We start from the raw sequence: 20613 nt of genomic DNA, 5'->3' as shown, positions 1-20613 counted from the left end.
ATCCGGGCCGGGCTGGGCTCTCCTCCTCTTGCGCGTCTGCAGTCGGCGCTCGTCACAATGGCAGTCATTGTTCTAAAGGCAGGCCCCTGCGTGCTCACACCCTCCCCGACCTGAGCGGCAGACAGGTGTATCTCTGCTAGTCACGCACAGCCACGCTGCCAAACACAGCTTCACCGCGCTGGACATTCCTGCACATCCCACTGCAGGAGATCCTGCTCACCAGTATCATCAATAACCTTCAAACCATACACTGGAGAAATTCGGAAATATCATTATTCTGTGATAACCCTCAAGAGAGAAACTAAGATATTGCTTTAGTAGCATTAGGTTGTAGTTTCTTTTGTACAATTTTAATCAATACTTCTGGTTTATTTATTTATTCCTTCATTGATATTTTTCGCAGTCAAAAAATGAGGGGACTTTCAAAAGATGTTCACAGGATTTTAAAAGTTTAGTTCACCCAAAAATGAAAATTATGTCATTAATTACTCACCTTTGTGTCGTTCCAAACCTGTAAGACCTACGTTCATCTTCAGAACACAAATTAAGATTCATTTTTGATCAAATCCCAGAGCTCTCTGATCCTCCATAGACTACAAGGATATTAGCAGCTTCACAGTGATAAACTGTGAATATAGCAGAATTATGAAACCCAACTGTGGGTCAGATCAGTGTTGGTCCAGTAACATTAGCTTTGTTTCCATCCATTTATTTTCACTTATTTTTCATTACCAAATTAATTCCATGTGATTTTGCACGTTGAGACGGGATAATTTGACTAACCTCTTTGCAAAGCATTTAAAATGTTTTGGTTATTCTGAAATGCCTGAGCAAAGTCTGTCGTCAAAGTGTTTCTGTAGAATTAACAGGCATCCACCTCCAAAAGCATTTTTTTGTTTTTTTTTGTTTTCACAAGTAATTTATGATTTGTGACCCTGGAACACAAAAGCACTCATAATAACAAAGACACATCTATAGCCAACAATACATTTTACGGGTCAAAATTGTACGTTTTTCTTTTATGCCAAAAATGATTAGGATATAAAGTAAAGACCATGTTCCACGAAGATATTTAGTAATGTTTTTCTGCAGTATATATATGTGTGTATATATATATATATATATATATATATATATATATATATATATATAATATTATTTAGTATTTGGTATTTTTTTATTATTTTTAATATTCATGGTTAAGTACTTCATCTGGATAACTTTGAAGGCAATTTATTTGGCTCATTGGATGGAAGTGCTTAATTCTCAATATTCCGGTTTTGCACACAAGTTAAATTCGCAACTTTGGATGGAAACATTGCTTTGGTGAAGTTTGATTCAGCTGAAATCAGTTTGTATTTCAGCTTGAGACAGTTCAGTTTTGATTATGCTCAGTAACAGTTTCGGTGTTGCAAGAAATGATTCAGCTGTAAAGCAGCTCTACAGAAGACGATAGTCCCATCATCCAGATCAATTCAGTCCAAGTTGTCCTCTCATCTGATTGGTCAGTCAGTGTGGCTAGATTGACCAGTTAACTGTATTTTAGTCCCCAACTAAACAAGCCAAAAGATGACTGTGGCAAGGAACCCAAACTCCATCAGGTGACAGAAATGGAGGGAAAAAACAACTCAGGAGAAACCAGGTTCATCTTTGGGGACCAGATCTCCCCTGATTTAAATTAATGCCCATAGTGTGATACTGATAATATGATGAAATATATATCAGAGCAGCATTAGGTGAGAAGGAACAGCTGTAGTCTGTTCAGCAGGTTGGAAAAACATAAACATAGAGTTGACGTTCAGCCAATAGTAGAAGACTGGTTTATCAATGATGAACAGCCTTCTTTATAAAACTGTGTTTGGTCCTGGCAAGATTCATTTTTACACTAATGTGTGTGCATAACACTTTACTACACCCACACTTGTCATTGACAAGCATTGTTTGTGTGAGCATCCCAGTCTGGGCCCTGTTCCCGATACAGGATGTGGTTTCTGGCTAAATTATTTATACACATATTGACTTGTGTTTTGACAGCTTGTATTAACTTTATGCTACATACAGGAAAATAGTATAATATATACTGTAGGGGTTAACCGATATGTGTTTTTCAGGGCCGATGCAGATAACAGTCATTACAGATCAAGTAGACTGATAAACAATATTTTGAACTCATATATGTGTCGTGTTGGGTGTAAAAATGTAAATTCATCTCAAAAATGTATTTTTTTTAAAGGTTTGTAAATAATTCTTCGGCAAATCGTTTTTGAACATTCTTCATATCGGTGCCGATAATCGGTCAGGCCGATAATCGGTTGAGCCCTAATATACTATTCTTTCTAATCTGTCTGTGTGCAATATTTTGAACTCATATATGTGTCCGGTCTAAAAATGTTAATCCATCTGAAAAACTTGAAAATTCTTAATATCGGCGCCGATAATCGGTCAGGCGGATAGATGAAGTAGACTGATTAAAATGTAATATAGTTTACATTTATATTAAATTCAGTTAAATGAACTTGAGTGCTTTTTTAACCCACTTAAGTAGGACTAAAGTACATCTTTATGTGTACTGTGTACTGCAGAATAAACAGACATACATTTAAAATAAACTAAAATAAACCTCGTCTTTTCTTCTGAAACTTGTAAAACACCAAGTAAAATATATTGCAACTGCACGTTTATAATGGAGTATTTCAGTAAAATAAAAATATATGTAATATCAAATGACACAGTTAAGTCTACTTAAATAGACACTGTTTACTGTTTCTTAACACGCTTAAGTAGACTTTAAAAAGTGCAATTTAAAATAATGGACAATTTTTATATGACGGACAAAATTTTCAGAGGCAGTGTGTAAACATGATTGACACAACATGAGGTCATATTTATTTATCAACGTGCAAAATTTCGGATGTTAATTTCAATTATAAAAATCAAGACGGGTGTATTAAGAAAAACCGTGGCAACAGTGTAACACAATGAAAAATAGCAAAAAAAAATGATTTTTTTTCTATACAATTATAATTGTCTTTTCAATTGAAATGCAAATTTATAAAAAAAAATTGATGCATCCAATCTTAATTTTCATCAACATATGCCATACGCACATACAGACACATATGGAAGAGCCAACTTTGAACTCTTCCTATTGCCCTTTTCCTCAAATTTTGCTGTAAATTTTTTTTAAAAAGAATAAAAAATGTATTCATACAGAAATACAACTATAAAACAGCTATACTACAATAAACACTTCAAATAAATAATTGCAATCATATTATTGAAGTTACTAACTAAAAAAAAATCCCAGTGGAGAAATACATTAATTTATTTAATTTATTTATTTAATTTACAGCAAAACTGTGTTAGACACATATGTAATATACTTGCCAAAGATGATGCAAAAAATCCCTCTTGAGAAAAGATGTTCAGAAAGAACTGCTCTTTTAATTACCATTTTGCAATATATTGTATTTTTCCTCAGAATAACAAGGAAATAAGAAGAAATCAATAGCAGGCAATAACATGATTTCAGGTGTATACATGTTTTTTTTTAATTAGTAGATGCAAATGGATTGAACGTATGTAATATGAACATAATATGCCCTCAGTAGACTATGTTATACTTTGCTTTTGTCTTATACCGTGCATTATTTAAATAATGTTAGTCCTATGATAACACTCTGAGAGTCCTATTATTTATTTGTTGTGCAATCATTATGCACGGGTTTGTTCTCCTGTTTATTGTGAACGCTGCAAGCTATTGAATGGCATGTAATGTGCATCACTCCTTCACAGAAAAGCAGAAGGAAAGAAAAGAGAAATGTGACTCAGGAATGCGAGACAGGAATGCCGTTGAGTTAGCGTGAAGGGGGTTTGACTGAACACAATGTCTTTGTGTTTTGGTTCAGGGCTCTAGTCACGCAAACCTGCAGCAGCTCCTATGGCTGGCCTGTAATTGACAGCCTTGCGTGCGGCTCAGGAACCGCTGGCTTCAGCTGGAGTCCTGCCAGAAGAGCTGTTGCTGTTAAAGCGAGTGCTGGATCGGGAACCAATTCACTTTCAACTGGTTCCTCTGCAACAAATCTACATATTTAGCCTTTGTGCGACGCAACTAATGGACAGTGATTCTGCAGTTAGTATTAGCTTACTTGTTCATGCATAAAACTACTGATGGATTGATATTGCATTTAATAATTTACGATTTTTGGGATTATTAGCATTATCCGTTTACTGCCTTTAACAGATGATGCCATTTAGCCTTGTGCTCCAAACTGTGCGGTATTGTCAATAAATTATGCACATCTTCAATACCAGTTATTTTCAGTGAATTTGAAGTATTTAGGTGATTTTGATAACTGACCGATCCTTCTTCCCGAATCCACTCCTCAGTTTAGCGGTGGAGTGCAAAGGTGTGAACTGGAAGCATGTCTGGAGCTGACGGAAGAACATTAACGAAACCATGATTCACTCTTTTGTGTGGTGTGACGAGTGCAGATCTTATCTGACTCACGCTCGGCTGCTCACACGCGATGCTGTCATTAACACGCACTCCAAAAACAACACATGCATCCAGAAGATGCTCAAACAGACGCCTATTCACAGTTCAGGCTAACAGTTAACATCTTTGCTGGCATGCATTAAATGCCGTAAAATACACAATACGGTCTTGTTGTGATGTTAAACCAGTCTGCTGTGATTGGCAGAGAAGGAAAAAATAATAGGACATGTCCTAATAACAAATGTCCCACTCCACCTCCCAGTGCAGAATGAAGCTGTACCGTAGTTTTGACTATAGTCTGCCACGGATGTGCTGGCGTTAAGAATAACAGCACGGCTGCCTGTGTGATATCGTTGGTCATTAAACTGTCCAAAACAAATGTGTCAATTTTAGGTGTTTTTACTGCTATGTACATACGTCAATAATTATAAAAGGGCAAAAAAAGGCGAGGCATGTTTATTATATAGATGATTTAAAATGCTTTCCAAAAAACAGTAATCATAAGAAATATAAAAATAAAAACTAGTACAATAAAAGCAGGGAGTAAAATGCAGGTATTTTTTAAGTATAAGCAGAAGATAAAAACACGAATGTATGTGCATTGTGTCAAACTATTCATTTAAGTTCATAGATAATCAGATGAAGCGGACTCCATGTCCCAGAGTGCAGTGCGGTGGGTGTGTGTCACGTGACTTGTGTGCGCGTGAGAGTGAAGAGGCGCTCTCACACTGCAGTCACAGTGAGCGTGTGTGTTGAGCAGAGTCTCTCTGTCTGTCGCGTACACACCGCCGCAGGTGTGTGTGTGTGTGTGTTCGCTCGAGGACTCTCTCTCTGGATCTAACGCGCTGTGGATGTGTTTCAGTCCGCTGGAGATGTGTATGTCTTCTGGAGGATCATAACGTGTGGAATAAACTCTCTCCCTCATCAGGACTGACAGAAGAGGCAGCAGCAGCAGCAGTGCTCCGGTAACGATCCTCTGACTCTGGACACACTCTCTCTATCACGGGCTTCTGGCGGAACAGCGAGCGTCATCATATATAGAAACACATCTGCTCTTTATAATGCCTTTAACGAGTTAGTAATGGAAGTTATTATAAGATGATGGGAAGGCGTTATACGTCTGCCCTTCACCTGTTTGCCTGTCACTTATTCTGATTCTAATTACTGTTTATATATATATATATATATATATATATATACATATATATATATATATATATATATATATATATATATATATATATATATATATACACACACAGTATATAATTATGAAGAGTTCAGGTGCAAAAGTTTTCTTCTAAAATGAGTATTTTTCTCAGGCTCAGATGTTCATGTTCAGTCATTTGAGTGTGATGTCAATGAAAACAGCCCTTTCTGGGCCACTGCAGTGAAATCAGTGAACATGAACACAGGGAGCCGTAATGAAGTCGTAATGAAGCCGTCATGTGTAACAGTATAATAACAGTATTTGAGGCAGGTCACACTCCTCTCTCAGCTCTAGTAATCGAACGGATGCTCTGAGTGTTTGGTGGGAGGATATAAGAGCCCTCACTGATGGTGAAGTCGTCTCCTCTAGATGGCATGCAGCATCTTCTCGTGTCTCCGTCAGGTTCATCACGAGGTGTGTGTGAGTGTGTTCGAGAGCCGCTCAGAATGGCCTCTATTGTTGGGCTCTAGACAGAGGTCCAGTGTGCCCAGCGTCCCCCTCTCCTCCAGAAACAAGCCCTCCTTTCTCCTCTGGAGAGGGACCCTGTGTCCCCCAGCAAGTGACTCTCAGGACGCTCCCTGCACAAAAGAGGCTGAAGGGTCAATAAGGCTGTTCGGAGTACCTCTCTGTCCCGTCCGGAGAGGGACAAAGACACACTGTGTGTCGGCCCGGGGTCTCTCTTCACGTATGTTGAGCAGCGGGGAGCACGTGTTCGTGTTGTGCTCAGAAGAAGCAGCTCTTCTGGTAAACTAGCGACTCGAGTGAAGCGAGGACCGTTGAGTTTGGGCTCATTTCATGAGTTGACCCCTGGACGGGGGTACTTTGACCCTTTGGTCCCCCGGTGCTGTGTTCATGTAGTTAACAGGGCTGAGGAGGTGTGTGTGTGTGCCAGTAACGCTGCAGGTGTTTACTGCGCTGTCATCCAACACATCTGTGGTAAACCGCAAGAGAAACGTACATGCGCCGCCAGACAGGACCGCTGTCTACGTCTGTCTGTGTGTGTGTGTGTGTGTGTGTCTGTCAGGAAAGCCATAAACTATAATGTTCAGTTAAGATGACCACACTTCTACTTTAGAAACCGCTAGTTACCTGACAATGTGCATGCGTGCCTTTAAACCAGGTGTTACTTAGGCAGCGAAATGTACGGCTGTCAAACTGAAACGTTCTTATAATTAATTAGTTCTGGAAGAAATAGCGCATTACAGTTTCTTAACGCATTCATCCTAGCCATACCTAATTTTAGTGATGGGAGAAACAAACAACTTTGTAGCTTTTGGAAGTGATTCACTGCTTCGAAGCGCTCGAAACGACGCACGCCAGTGACGCCTGCTGGTCAACAGTGTGTAAACGCAACAAAAACTCTGGCTAAACCATGCTATTTAAAAACAGCTTTTGAAAGACAATTAAAAATGTCATATTGAAAGTATGACACATTCAATGCAATAACAATAATCAAATACCATTTAAATATGAAGTGACTGTATAAAATGTTTTATTTTGCAGGGCTTGCTTTGTATATTTTATTGACTATTTGAGTATAGAAGACCGTTAGAGACTATTAACTACTTCTCTTCCTTTTAATTAAGCGAATGTCTCGTTAAAAATGTCTAAAAATGGATATCAGGTAAAAACCATAGACGCTGGTTCAGTGGTTCACCACTGGGGGGCGATCTCAATAAACTGGCATTGTTCACAGAGATTGCCCCCAGAGGCGAACCATTGAAATTACGAAACGGTTGTGACATAACGAAGCCGTAGTTTGTGAATTTGGCAGTTTTAATCGTGCTCAGAACAACTCTTTCGAAACAAATGATTCACAAAAGTGTTGAAGTTTCGAAAGTGCCAATACTACTTCTTACATTATATACATTTTGATTGGTGACTATACATTGTCTCAATGGAAATTGTGCATCTTCGAAACAACTCGGTTCAATGCAGTTTCTGAATTAATTGACCTTTTGAAGGAATCCGGTGAACCAATGATTCAGCGACCCATTCATAAAGAAAGCTTTTTACTTCGTTACCGAAATAGTTAGTCGTTTGAATGAATCCAATCAATGACTCGTTATTCAATGAATGAATGACTTTTATTGCCACCTAACGGCAGTTTGAGGACCCTGTTCAGAGGATCATTTAATAAAATAAAAAACAATAATATTTAAGGCATAATTCTGTGTGGAATCAAGTAAAATATTTAGTTTGAAGCAACTATTTGTACATTGTACGTTTCCCATTTAACTCAATAACGGCTTTAAATGATCTTTTTATGGTGATGTTTCACTAGATGTGCAGTACATTTAGTTCAGTAAGAGTAACTAATTGCCATTTATTAATAAAAAAAAAATGGTAATCACTTGACTTTCCATATATGTTGAAAATGTAATTAGCTCTCCTCCAAACCCTCTCTTCAATCCGTTCTTTGTGACAGTAGTAGACTGACCATATAAAATGATGAGTTTTATTGCAGCAACATGATTGTGTTGATGCTTTTAAAAAATGTGACTAGTTATGAACAACTACACTTCTGTTATTTGTTTGTAAGATTTATTTAGGTGTTTAGGTAGGGATGTAACAATATTATCAATATCGTGATAGTAAAATTGTCTCTATTATATGGTCATATGACGATATGAAATGTTAGGTTTCCCGGTCAAAAACGTTTGTTTTTGAAATACATTTGTGGCTTACATTGATGGCTCAATCCTTGGTTCTGATTGGCTGAGCCGCGTTCGAAGCTGTTGTAAATTAGGAACACACACCTTTGTTTACACTTGTGTGTTGCAACCACTTTGATGTTACCACAAGCGTTTCTGAGGAACTACATTGTTTGGCTGAAGAATACGGTTTTTGTTGATATCATTACACTTCATTATATTGTGAAACTTCACTAGGGTTGCAAAGAGGTGGAACATTGCCGGAAACCTTTCCAAAAAAAATCCTGTAATGTTTCCTAAATTAACTGGAAATTTTCCATCCTTTTGCAACCCCAAACCTTACTATGTATGTGGAATAGCAGTTTTATAAAACCAATAATCCCGTGAAGCCATGGTTTACAGTAAATAAATGCACAATTTGCTGGGTCTCACAAAGTTGGGTTAGAATAGTGTAGAGCTGACAGGAAGTGATGTGGAAGAGAGAGATGGGGACGGGGTCAGGTGACCCTGAACCACAAAACCAGTCAGAAAGGGATTTTTCTTTGCTGAATAAGTCATCTTGCCACTGATGATAACACAATATTTGTCTGAGAAACAACTATTTGTAAATCTGGAATCTGAGGGAGCAATAAAATCTAAATATTGAGAAAATCTCTTTTAAAGTTGTCCAAATGAAGTCTTTAGCAATGCATATTACTAATCAGAAATTGGGTTTTGATATATTTACTGTGGGAAATTGACCAAATATCTTCTTACTTAATATCCTAATGGAGATTTTTGTCATTAAAGATAAACGTATAGTTTTGATCCTTACGCGCTAGAGCTACACCTGCTGCTTGGGACTGGTTCTGTGCTCCAGGGTCTCTGTTAGCATGTGTTCTCCAGCCGGTCTAACACATCGAGTCCATCTCTGTAGCCGTCCTCTCTCCGTGTGTGTGTGTTCAGGGAACAATGGGCAGCTTGTCTGTGGGGTGGTGATGCTGGAGAGAGAGGGGGTCTGGGATGGGCCCAGAACAAGCGTCTGTCTGATGGAGGACCTGCTGACCCTTCCTGAGCAAAATAGGAGCTTTGTTCGGAGGTGTGTGAGTGTGTGGGAATGTGTCTGAGAAAACCAAACGGCCGGATGAAAGGTTAGAGGACTGGAAACAGTGAATCCTCTGCCTTGATTCCTGCACAGAGAGTCCAGGGAGGACAGAAGGTGTGACCGGCTCCTTTCGGATTTTCCACTGTCCCAGCAGTTTCTCTGTCTGTAGTTTAACCCAGTGCTCCTGGAGACTCCATGTTTAAGAGTCTGTCTAAAAGAAAAATGGATTATTCTGGCCCATACTATATATTTCTGGCTATTGCTACAAATATACCTGAGGGACTTAAGACTTGGTTTGTGATTCAGGGACATGTTTCAGGTCTCTGATGAGACCTGTCAGATGAAGTGGTCCTCCTCGGTGTGTGTCTGAAGTTACAGAGCGCTGAAGTTAGCAGAAATATGAGACTGATGCACACACACACGCTTCGAGGAGAGGACTCTGTGCTTGAATGATTTCTGGGTCTGTGTCGCCACCTGGTGTGCGTTCAGTGTCAGAACCAGGAGCCTCAGAAAACTTCCCAGGGCACTTGAGCAGGACTCAGTATAAATGAGGGGTAAAGTGCAGGGTCTTCATCATATGATGGAAATGAGTCCGCTAATGCTGTCTAGACAAGGTCTGAGACAGACGCAGTCACAGTGTGGAGATGTCCTTGAAGAATAAGAAGGAATTTCTAGCTTTAGTGTTATTAGTTTTGTTATCTACTGCATCTCAATACATTAGAACGTCGTGGAAAAGTTCATTTATTTCAGTAACTGGTGTATTAAATAAATTCAGTGCACACAGACTGAAGTAGTTTAAGTCTTTGGTTCTTTTAACTGTGATGTTTTTGACTCACATTTAACAAACACCCTCCAATTTACTATCTCTACAAATTAGAATACTTCATAAGGCCAATGAAAAAAAAGTGAAATGGAAAATGAGTTGAGATGTTCTCTGGTTGTGTGAAACAAGCCAAACACGTGTCAAAGGGGCAAGAGAAAGAATGTGTGTGTGTGTGTTGTTGTGGAGGTGGTGTGTGTTTCTGGAGTGCTCCAGGGCGTCCTCTGCTGGAGACTCATGGTCACAGCACACACCAGTGTCTGTGCCTGTAATGTTCTGCCTGAGTTTCACCACTGGGTGGCGTACTGTCAGCCGCACATCACCTCTTTATCAGAGACTTGTAGCACACCTGTATTGCCTCACTGACTGTTGTTCTTGTTCAGTCCTCAAGTCTTTTTGAGAATGATGCTGCCAAGGAGTGTTGCTTTGGATTTCTCTGGAGTTATCTGGGTTGGACCTGCTTCAGTGGAGCAGTGTTAGTGCCCAGGTTACACACGCCACACACCCCAGTCCGATCCCCATCTGGATCATAACAGCGCTGGCTTCAGGACCATGACCGGCTCATGGTTACTCTGATTTGGAGAAGGTGACAGGACTGAAGTTATTAGTGCTTGTTCCACTTTCTATCATTTGTGATGATTGGGAGATGAAATCAAATAGATTGGGCTTGAGACCACGGCTCTATCTGAAGAAAACAGGTTTAAAAGCCACATTCATCAGGCTTTGTGTGACTCGAGGCAACACTTTAGTTCATCTCTGTTAGCTAGTTGTTTATTAGCTTGCTTATTACTAGGAGATTTGATATGTATCATATTATAAGTCACATATGTGTTCCTGGAGTGTCATAAGTCAGGTACTGTATATTTGTATAGACAACAATACATTGTATGGGTCAAAATCATAAGGATAAGAAGTAAAGATCATGTTCATGAAGATCTTTAGTTAGTTTCCTACCTTAAATATAAACATTTTGATTAGTAATACGCATTGCTAAGAATTAATTTGGACAACTTTTAAGATGATTTTCTCAATATTTAGATTTATTTTACACTCTCAGATTCCAGATTTTCACATAGTTGTAATATTGTCCTCCTAACAAAACCGTACATCAATGGAGAGATGATTTATTCCGCTTTCAGATGATGGATAAATCCTAATTTTAAAATAAATTGACCCATATGACTGGTTTTGTGCTCAAGGGTGACATATTTGAATATTATAAAGTGAATGTGATGCACACAAATAACTGGAACAAGTAAGAATAAGATGAATGTGATAGTACTAATGAACCCAGTGTGTTATATATATTTATAGTCAATCAATCCAGTTGGTCTCAATCTTGAACTGAATCTGGATTGTTGCTCAGTGTTCATGTGTTTTACCTGATTGACAGTGAACAGACCTCTGCTGATTTTCAGTAGAATAAAAGCATTGAAATCATATTATTATTTAAATAAGTTAGGTGATTTCTTCTGCTGTTTGTCCGGTGAGGGCTTTGGTCGTTGTTCACGATGGCACCGTGTGGTTTCTTCAGATCAGAGTTTTGTTCTGTGGTCCCAGCGGTGAGCACTAGATGGCGCTGTGACTCTGCAGAAAGCCTCGCTCAGTCTCTGATGATGAATGCTGGCGTTAAGCTCCTCCCCCTCTCGCTGGGCCCAGGCCTTCTGCAGGAATCTGCTCCAGTCATGTTGGTGTGAAAGGTTCAGCTTCAGTCAATCATTTGGACAGGCGTTTGTTTGGCTTGACGGGCGTCTGGAACGGCCGGTTTGGTGTGTGTGTGTGTGAGCAGAAGACACGTTACCTCTGCCATGTCATGCAGGTGTGTGTCGACCGGCTCCTGATTGGCTGACAGTAATAGCAGCGCTATAAAAGCGTGCTCTGTCTCTCTCACTGTCAGTCTGATCCAGCTCGGCTCCACGTGTGGGCTGATGGGTAGCTCACGAGTTATCAGTGGACAAATTCTGCTTCAATTCTGCTTTAATGGTTACATTTTATTCATCACAAAGCATGTGTAATTCATTCAAATCGTGAAACTTACACAATTTAACAATAGTTTATAAAAACAAAAACGTACTTATGATTTCATTTAGATTTTAATAATTAAAAGCCTTTCTTAATAATTTTATAATAAATGTTTTTTTGTTTTTTTGAAATAATGGGTTCAAAGGGTCAAAGATGAAAAAGGGTTTAAGCAAAAAAACAATGCTGATTTAAATTGTTGTTTTTCCCAAAGAGTTAAAAAAAATGAGTTTAATCTAATTGTATTCTTGCTATCTGAGCACAAATAAATGATAATAAATCTCTCCCATTTCCGCTGATTTACAGAAGAGACAGACTAAACTGTCAGTCTAACAGCCGTGTCAGGCATTTTTACAACAAAAGCCTATGACCTATTAAAAAATTCAATAAAATAAACTTTCACCCCAAATACTAATTAGTTATTTGACATTTGTTAAATTGTGCCACTATACTAGGTTTTGCCCATTTGTCAGTAAGATGTTTGTACTCGTGTAAAACCCAATGAAATGTGTTATGCTCACTTACTCTTATCATTTTTAATATGTACACGTCAGAATAAGCACTGATTTCTACATAGCTATAAGTGTTAGACTGAATGACAATGAAACATGGTTTTAACCAAATCATGACATTTTATTACACAAAAACCTAATTGAAACCTTAAATGTAGACACTTTCTATGGACAGAAAATCACTTTGATTCTTTTGATGCGATCTGATAATTAAATTCTGGTAAATATTTCTTAATAATGTTTCAATAGTATTTGTATTAGCAGTAGTAGTAGTAAACTTTTATTTTGTCCGGTGAAGACCTCGAAGGTTCTCTGTGTGTGTGGTATAACGTTCATGTGCTCGTATGATATAGAAGCTGAAAACACAGCGCTTCAGTGTGTGTGTAGTGAACAAAACCACGCGTTTGCTGCTTAATATCCACGCCACTCTCTGATTCAAGTGAACTGACCTACTTTTGATTTATTCATCCAAAGTTGAGCAAATTCTGTACATTTGTACCGTAAATGCCATTTTAACGACTGGATTTGATGATTCCGTCTGTATTTTCTCAGCAGACAGGAAAGCACTGGCTGGAGAGATTGAGTGGGATTAGGACTTCAGCTCCTGTACTGAGGGCATTGATTTTGTCTTGACCCGAGTTAGAATCCCGTCTCGAGATCCTTCACTGATTCCGTTCCACCCGAGCAGAGTCATACTCTCATCCTGACTCTCACATGAGTTTCTCTGAGCTCTGTTCGGGAGGCCGTTGGAAGCAAATCCCAAAAGAAGCTCGGAGCGCCACATACTTGAACCTTGCCCAAATGTGCTTTCAGCAGATCAGATTTGGTGCGATGCTTGGTTACACAGGTTCCAGGGATTACGAGAAACCCAACGAGAGCTTGCTGTGCGCTGTTGACCAATCACAGCGCAGAATCCAGCGGCTGAACGGCCGGCAGCCAATCAGAGCGTGGCACAGAGTCAGATGAGGGCACTCAATCAAAGCTTATCACGCATCCCAAAGCAAATACTATACCGTCAGATTATTGGAGGAACTTTGTTCCTCATGCAGTTCTTCTCTAGACTGGACTCAAGAACAAAACAGTACAGCTTCAGTGGAGCTTGTGCTGTATCAAGCAGCTCCGCGTGTGTGTGTGTGTGTGGTTGAGTTACTGTAGGTCAAAGTTCATGTAGGTGTTTTGTCCTCCTTACTGTTAGCTAATGATTAAGACATTTCGCTCTACACATGCTGCTCCACGGTTATATTTAAAGCAGTATGTCTTTAAACTTGAGATTAAACTTACTTTTGTTTTCTTAATTAGTTACTTTTTTAAGCTGTCTTCAAAGAAACGTCTTATTAAAACATTTAAAGCTAATTGTAATGACTTTGAGCTGGGTTCAATTGTTGAGCATATTTTAAATTATATTTTGTCATCACAAGGCTGAAAACGTTTATTGTAGTGCAGATTAACCTTAAACCTGAAACACTAAAGTTAATTCAGACTTTATTTATGCATCTAGTCGTCATGTTCCATTTCAGAAAGCATGATTGGTTCTGATGTGGCTCAGGTCTCTGGACTGAAGTGAACCGACTCGTGCTGACAGTGTTCACGAGCTGCCAGGAGTTTCTTGGGAAGTTTTGAGCAGGTGCTGCTGTAGCAGTCAGGCAGTTTTAATAGGATTATCACACACACACACACACACACACACACACCGCACAATCTGACCCAGGCCTCACACAGCCAGTGACTTGAATGAAACATCCAGGAACCCAATGACTTGCTAAGATAACTGCTTATGAATGTAGATATGTATTCAGGACCAAAACACTTCTTTAATTCTAGAAAGAGCACAAGGCATGCTCCCGTTATAACATCTGAAAGCTGAGTTCATCAGGTCTCACAAAGTTCAGTTATCATCAGTGAAGCTCTAATTCCTTCCTTTTTCTTTATGTTGTGCACAATGTATTTGTACGTTTGGTGCTCTTGAGGTACACTTAATATCAAAGCCTTTATTATAAACTTTATTTCCTCATGGGCTACTTCAGGCTTCTGTCTCTCCATTGAAAGTTTAAAAGACGTCATAAAACCAATCCATATATACATCCAGTTAAGTATTTTATTCACAAGTAAACATACACAGAGTGAATCACGTGCTAAACAGGAAAGCTTAAGCGTGAGCTTCTGATACAGAGTGTGTGTTGTTGTTTGAATGTGATTTGTTTCTTATATGAATCTAGAAGATGGAGCAAGCTGTTAATGGTGTGGAATGATGACAGAACGATCATCTTTACTCGAGTACATGTCCATCAGAGTATCTTCAGTTGTGTGTAATGATTGGGTACACTTCAAACAGCACACTGACATCATGGCTCTGAAAACAAGCGCTTGTGTTTGTGTCTTGCAGGTTATCACAAGTCTTATCACGAGTCATTTGTCTTACATCTACCGCTTCAAACCTGGTTTAATGTTGTAGACGGTAAATTCCCAGTGGTCTAGTCTAGTTATCATAAAATGACACATTTGGCCTCCACATAAAAGCGAAGCCGCAAAAGCGGCACTTTGAGACGACTGGATATTTGCGCAACCATAAAGCCATCCGCGTATCTCTGGTATTGCTCAGCAGAACAGGGTCAGATGAGACGCTGTATCTCAAGAGACTGTAAATCAGGGTCAAACTCTCCGCGTTTCCAAGCAAACATTCTCAGTGTTTGACTGCACAAGCACTTTATTAATTTATTCATTTATAAAGACCTGCACAGAACGAGAAACTACAAGCATGTAAACATCTGCATGTGTTTTTTTTTTTCTGAAATGTTTGTTCAAATTGTTAATCAGTGATCAGTTTTCATAATCACTAACATATTCATTATTGACCGTTATTTAAATGCACAATTTTCTGATCAAGGTCCATATTATGGTCCAACTTCAGAGGGTTGAACGGCTGTTCAAATATTAATTTGAAGTAATTTTAGCTTATGTATTTTTTTTATTCCTCTCTTAAAATTACATTCAAGCATTTATCAGACACTTTTATCCAAAGTGACTTACAGTGCTTTCAGGCTATAAATTATTAAAACATTTTTTACCAGTAAGTGTGTTCACTGGGAATTGAACCCATGACCTGTTGCGCTGCTAACACAATGCTTAATTAAACTTATTAATTTACATTTTAACCCCTTTCTAGGCACCTCCTTTTTTGGCATGGAGACAGAAATGACATACCCAAAATAAAAAGGTTTCTGCTCATGATTCTTTCTGACTAGATACATATTCAACATATGTTCACAAAGCTGACACTTTAAAGTTTACTGTTCAGGAATCAGAATCACTCAGACTGTTATGATAATAGAGATATATAAGCTCAAACATAAAAACAAAAATAAATATATTAAAAACATATTTTTTAAATGTATTTAAAAATGTGTTGATGTAAGATATGAGTTTAGAAATAGAGTGTAGCTAAAGCCACAAGTCTTTCAAAACTTCATTAGAAATTTCATAATCTAATCTGTAAAACTGCGAATTTTATGAAATATTTTCTAAGGCCATGTCATGTGTGTTTTTTAGAGAAGGCAAATCAGATTGATTTATGGCCCTTGTCATCTCTGTGAGATCTCACATGTAAACTCTCCTGTGTATTTTGTGTGTGTTTGGCTGTGAAAACTGCCCGATTCATGATTGTATTGTTCTCACCAAACGAGTCTTTCACACCTCCGCCAGGTATGACACATTATCCGCATTATTCTTTTATCATTATTCTTTTGTTTTTATTCCACCTTTATTAGCCTTGATTGTGGTTTTTCAGGCTTTACAAAGACACAAAGCAGCGATCTCACTTCAGTCTCTCTTTGCATTTAGCCCTTATTTATCAAAAGTCTTACTATAAAAATACAACAAAACATTTTCCTACGAACTTACGTGAATTATTGAGACAAAAATGCATTATGAAGAAGAAAAGCACCTGCTATTAGTAGCATCGGAGCTAACATTAGCATCAAGCTACATCAGACAATTTATGAAATTATTAGTACACTTTTACTCAAAACTCACTTTAAACGCCGATCGAGTGTTTATAATAACTTCCTTTAGCGATCAGGGGTGGAATTTGGTCGTTTACTGTTGTAAAAATATGTTATTTGTAGCCTTTTTCATCGCTGCACAAGTTAGCATTTCCGATGTACATTTTCGATTTTTTTTATAAAAACGCCCCAGATCTCAATAAATTCTCATACCAAGCTTTACTATCGTGATCGCGGGTTTATTATTGGGATATTTCGTGTGTACAGAGGTGTTTCAGTGTTGTTTTGGCCAGATAACTACCAGGAAGTGTGCAGGAAGCATGTGACACGATGTGGCGGTGTCCAGATATTACACTCTCATATTGACATTTGGGAAGGCCCAATCGGAGTCTGAGTCACACACAGCACGAGCTGTGACCTCTGCGCACACACACAGATCGCCGGGAGAAGCTGTTTATCATCAGATCGCGTAAATCCGTGGAAAATGAATAGAAATGACGATTCTGTCTGAAGAAATATGAAGTAAACATCTGTAAATATATCCATATATCTCTGCAGATATGCATCTTTGGTCTATAAATCCTTATTGACGCTGTTCAGTGAGTCTATGTGAACACAAATAAACCGCTGCTGACGTGACTGAATATGAGTGAGTGGTGAATTTCTATTCAAAATATGGCATAATACGGATTTATTATTTTGCACTCCTGACATAAATCACTAAATATCTGTCACTGCAACAATGTTGTATCAAAATATTGGTCAAATATCGAAGCTAGAGTCTTTAAACTTTAAATTGATGCACAGTTTGTCCAGATGAAGTAAGACAGTGATGTTTAATGTGCTGTGAAAGTGAAACAATAATAAACTGGGGCCGTCTGCGATGTTTAAGATCTTAAAATTATTCATAGACACATGTAGTTTGCAGATAATTTCTCTTTTATTTTCACCAAGTTTATTAACGCAGTCATTACTCCGTTAATCAAGTCCGTGTGCATGAATTAAATAAAGGTTTATATGGTTTGTAGGTGGAGTACTGCTCAAACCCTTTTACATCAGTTTCTGCCTTTTACGCTTTTCCACTGTTAATGTAGGGCTGTCAAACTAAATTCGCATTTAGGATAATCATCAAATATTAGTCGAATTTAAAATAAAAATCCACATTCGAATGCAAAAACGTTACATTCAAGTTTTAGGTGTACATTAGGGTGTGCGAAGACGATGTAAGTGTCGTAGCATTATAATGTTTTTCTTATCCTGTCCAGTTGAAGCCACTAGATGCAGCAATGCTGCGTCGTTCATTCGAAGCATTGCGGGAAAAGAGAACTTTAATGTGGAGAAGATTTTGTTTACGTCAAAATCGAAACCAAGCCGTTCACACAGAATGTGCATTTTCTAGAGGGACATCTATCACAGTCGCACTCATGTCTCGCACAACTTAATGCAAGTTCAACTCTGAAAATCGTGCATTAGTAATATTTTGCGCGATGCACCCTCTTGTGGCCTCGAGAGAAGATAAAAGCTTTTTCCCCCCAATTTTAATTTGAATATTGATCATATTTTAAGTACAAAATTCGAATTCAGTTTTTCAGCCATTTTGACAGCCCTATTAACATGGGATGCGTTGTCCAAGACGATCTGTGCATTTTATAAATGCGGTGCTACTATTTGAGCTACAGAAATGAATTCATATCGGTGTTATTTTCAGTTTTTGATCTACAATCATGGGAACTGTCAGTACATTAATGTGTATGTCTGTAGTGTTGGCACAGATTCGTCCATGTTCATAAACGCAGCACTGGCTCCCGTGTGTTTATGTTAGAGGCCCTCTGTCCATGGGGCGTCCCTCTCTTTCTGTCTTCTTCTCACCCCAGCTGGACACAATATGTCTTTATGTCTGTCAGACCACAAGTCTGTATTTGAACTTCATGAACTGATCATCATGACATTCAGTCTCTCAGTTTGGCTGTGTGCTCTCCTTCATGAGTGTAGAAACAGTGCACACTGTCCAGAGAAGATCGAGACTGTGCTTTAATGGTGTGTCTATTAATGTTTCCCTCTGAAGTGTGCCCATCTAAGCAGACAGGAGCGATGTTTTGGCTTTATTTCCATATGGGAGCCTGGCTATAACCACAAATGAACTCAAGTGTACTGCCACACAAGCTGTAGGTCTTAAGAGTGTCACACATACTGGCACTTTACCACTGAAGTGTAACTAGCAGTCTTTCTGCAGTGTCAGTAGAGCAGAGTTTCGACCCTCATCAGCACTGACGGACAGCTGCTGATTCTTTGGGGTGTTTGCTCTTGAAGTGTACATGCTGAGGTCTCAGTTATGGTTTTATTCTCTCCCGGAGGATGTCTGTTTGATTCTCTCCATGTATGAACTGTCATAAACACATGTGATCCATCTCGCTGTTGGGCACAAATCAAACCATGATTTACTGTGCTGGAGACATCTGCTGCACAAATGTGTGAGAATAAAGCGCCCCGGTCGCCCATCTTCATTTGATTAACAGTTCATATCAAAAATAAAGCCTGTTATTTCTCAGCCATTATCTCTCATGTTGGTAAACGGCTCTGTTTCTCTCATTTACACCGCCGGCCGAATTAACTTGGCCAATTCATAACTGAACTGTAAACCTTTCAGCCTTTCTCCCAGCATCATGCTGGATCTGTTTACTGAAATGCAAATGGTTTGGCGTACAGCTGGGATGATATCCCTGAAGCTACTAGTTTTCATCTGGTCGTCCTCATGCAGGTGTGTGTGGCCGCTGCAGTGAGTGTGTGTTCTCGGTGCTGGAAGGAAGAGAGAGCCAGTGGCACATTAAACGCTTCTCTCCGCACCCCCCCCCGTAGAGGCCTTTGTATTACATAAAGCCTTGAGAACAGTTCTGGCATTGTTGTGAACGGAAAGGGCCTTTTCTTCTGATGCTTGCACTTCTGAATATGATATGTGCCCATGGACAAAAAACTGTGTTGAATTACCCCGTCTGTACCAATCTGTCAAAAATGGATGCAGCTCAGTTTTCTTTTGACAGTGGCATCAACCAGCAACTCTGGATTTCCCCTGGAACCGGAGTTTCCACTTTGTTTTAGCCTAATTATGCGTCTCTGCGGCCGGCTGCGCTGCTTAATGACGCTATTGTGTAGTGTTTGTGAAGAGCAGTTTATCTGTGAGTCAGACGAAAAAGAAGAGAGGGAAGAACCACGATCTGAGACGATGTAAAAATCATAGTCCTGAAGCTTTAAAACAAATCAGGGGATGGTGAGAAATGCTGCCTTTTTCCTGTCTCTGGGCTTGAAAACTAGCGTGGAAGAGGAAACGCATTCAGTTACAAAGTCTAGATCACTGCCATGCGTCTGAACATTTTACATCTTGCATTACAGCTAATGTGCACACAACAAAATCTGTAAGCTGATACCGAGCACACCTGTAAATCAAGACATTCACAAGCTTCAACTTTTCACCCGTCTTGCTTGAGAGACTTTGTGGGCGACCCTGCTTCCTGTGTCATTGTTTAGTGCCGTTTCCTTTTTATAGATGTGACCAAATTTAGTGTGCACAGCCAGAATAGTGTTAATATTAAAAACTACATAGATAAATGGGAAGACAGCTATGTTTGTGAGACAGAGAAAGCTAGAGGCCAATGGTAGAGGAAGTTCAGCATCCCCGCTGTGGGGCTCTTCCTGTGACCAACCCAAGGGATCAGTACCTTGATAGTTCCAGATATCACAGGGTTTGTGTTGGAGCAATCGCAGAGACTCTCGCTCCCTTCACTTTACTTCTAAGAGATATTTTTACCCAGTTGACAGGAAGG

General features: G+C 39.1%; 1 long non-coding RNA gene across 4 annotated transcripts in view; it reads left to right on the top strand.

The window, feature by feature from the left end:
* The window catches only part of LOC127952328 (uncharacterized), a 68874-nt gene that overhangs the window by 16309 nt on the left and 31952 nt on the right, over positions 1–20613 (top strand). Inside the window, exon 1 of one of the 4 annotated variants that reach the window (XR_008152904.1) lies at positions 5177–5572. The exons of 1 other annotated variant lie outside the window; for it this stretch is intronic. This is a non-coding gene — a long non-coding RNA (uncharacterized LOC127952328). Of the gene's footprint in view, positions 1–5176; positions 5573–20613 lie in introns of those variants that run through there. 2 more of the 4 variants (XR_008152902.1, XR_008152903.1) reach the window with 2 other exon arrangements.

Source organism: Carassius gibelio, chromosome B3, assembly GCF_023724105.1.
Source record: "Carassius gibelio isolate Cgi1373 ecotype wild population from Czech Republic chromosome B3, carGib1.2-hapl.c, whole genome shotgun sequence".
In the NCBI taxonomy this organism is placed as follows: domain Eukaryota; kingdom Metazoa; phylum Chordata; class Actinopteri; order Cypriniformes; family Cyprinidae; genus Carassius; species Carassius gibelio.
The sequence above is the reverse complement of the archived record's forward strand: the minus strand, read 5'-3'. Positions and strand labels throughout refer to the sequence as shown.